Source organism: Sorex fumeus, unplaced genomic scaffold (genome assembly GCF_029834395.1).
Source record: "Sorex fumeus unplaced genomic scaffold, SorFum_2.1 ptg000098l, whole genome shotgun sequence".
Taxonomy (NCBI): domain Eukaryota; kingdom Metazoa; phylum Chordata; class Mammalia; order Eulipotyphla; family Soricidae; genus Sorex; species Sorex fumeus.
In genome coordinates this window covers 74,708,854-74,711,311 of record NW_026606155.1, presented here as the reverse complement: position 1 = coordinate 74,711,311, position 2,458 = coordinate 74,708,854, and positions in this window count along the sequence as shown.

Sequence of the window (2,458 nt, the reverse complement as noted above, 5' to 3'; positions counted from 1 at the left end):
CATGGCTTCTGTTGGGTGTGAAGGACCTAAAATTTTTTTAAAAAAATTTCTGACAACATCCTATTCTGCTCTGCCTCCCTCTCTCCCTATTTTTTTTTGTAAACTCTTCCTTCAAGTTCAGTGGCCTAAGGGCTCCCAGCCAACATTCCCCCACATCAAACCCAGGCAGTCCTCTGCAAAGAATCATTCCCTCTCCCCATTCCAAAGCCTGGTAACCACAGATGTATCACTTTGTCTTTCAAAAAGTCATTCAAATAGAGTTAGGAAAACCACACTGGTTTCTTTTATTCAGCATGATGCTGTTGGGTCCCAATGTGGAGTTCTTCGGCTGATCTTCTCAGTCCTATCTTGGCATTAAAATCACCCACAATGATCTTGTAGAAGGTGTGGTCTTCTTTATAGAACTTCTCCAGCTCCATGTAGAACTTCTCAATTTCTCCTTCATCATACCCCTATAAGAATACCCATGACATTCTTCAAAGAAATGGAGCAAACACTCCTGAAATTTATATGGAACAATAAGCCCCCACGAATAGCTAAAGCAATTCTTGGGAAAAAGAAAATGGGAGGAATCAACCTCCCTAACTTCAAACTTTACTACAAAGCGGTAATAATCAAAACAGCATGGTACTGGAACAAAGGCAGAACTGCAGACCAATGGAACAGAATTGAATACACTGACATCTCCCCTCAATCATATGATCATCTAATCTTTGATAAAGGTGCAAGAAATGTGAAGTGGAGCAAGGAAAACCTCTTTAACAAATTGTGCTGGCATCACTGGACGGCTACATGCAAAAAAAATGGGCTCAGAACTCTGCCTAACACCATGTACAAAGGTAAGATCAAAATGGATTAAAGATTTCCTTCATCATAATTGAATGTTGGTGCATAGACAATGAAGATAGAAACTGCTGGCAGTGAGTCACATCTATTCAAATGTAAACATCCGATTCAAGTTGTTAGGCATTCGAATGACTCAATGCTCATGGCCAAGTTCATGTTGACAAGGACACCGACGCCTCTGACACCTCTTTTATCGCATGTTCTGAGGAACAATTCTTCTCCAGGGTCGAAAACAGCGTGATGGAATTGGTGCCTTCTTGTCTCGTTCAGACCAATGATGTCGTACTTGATCTTTTGCGCTTGTACCATCAGGACCTCGATGGATGCATCTGTTGCTAGCGTACATGCATTGAAAGTACGGACGATCATTTTTGTCTTCGTTTTGGCAGCCTAGTTCGGCCTTGAGATTTTATCATCCTCTCCTTCCTCATCCTTCTCAATGCTGCCATATTGGTGACGCCTTCAGGGTCAGGGGAATGAGACCCATTGTAATTACTGGTTTTGGCATATCAAATACACAACGGATAGCTTGTGAGGCTCTGTCGTGCGGGCGGAATACTCTCAATAGCTTGCCAGGCTCTCCGAGAGGGATAGAGGCTTTTTGGCCTACAATGGAACAAACAGGGTGAGAGACTGTCTGAGTTCATCATGTTGACCAAGACCATCCATGGTAACTCACAGTTCCAGAAGGCCGAATCTAAATGTTGGACATGGGAGTCTCCCGGTGGACGGTTCCACAATGAAATAGACCACATCATATTCAATCAACAGTTTTGCTTGACTGATGTCGCTGTTGTCCTAAAATTCCAAACGGGATCAGACCACCGTTCGTGGGCGGCCTCTCAGGGTCTCATTGGGATAGGGAGGAAAGGGCAGGCTCCACCCCCATCGCATGAGGCCCCGTGTGTCTTGTCACTGCGGGCCCAAACCTGACTGTCCAGTGGCCTCTGGAGGATGGCGGACACTGGGCCACCGGGGGAACAGGTCAAGGCATGAAACCTATTCCCACCTGGTGTGGCCCAGAGCTGGTAACCTACTGCAGGAACAGGACACATTTCTGCCAAAACTTGCTGGGTTCCGAGATTTGTTTCTGAGTCTCTGGGATCATGGCCATTATGTGGCTTGATCAGGAGCCAGAGAGGCCTATTGTGGGCGGCAACTCTGGGTCTTGTTGGGATGGGGAGGAAAGCGCTGACTCCACCCCATCCCATGAGGCCCCACGTGTCTCATCACTGTGGGCCCAAACCTGACTGTCCAATGACCTCTGGCGGATGGTGGCCACCAAACTGTCAAGGGGGAGTGTGTGGAGGGACAACACCCTTTACCCCCTGGGGTAGCCATGTGACAGTAATCTACTGCGGGGTCCGGACGCATTTCTGCCATAAGCCGTTGGGTTTCATGATTTGTTTCTGAGTCTTTGGGTTCATGGCCATTAAGCAGCTTGATCAGGAGCCAGAGAGGCCTTTTGTGGGCTGCAACTCGGGGTCTTGTTGGGGTGGGGAGGAAAGGACCGGCTCCACCTCCATCCCATGAGGCCCCATGTGTCTTGTCACTGCAGGCCCAAACTTGACTGTACAGTGCCCTCTGGAGGATGATGGCCACCAGGCTGCCA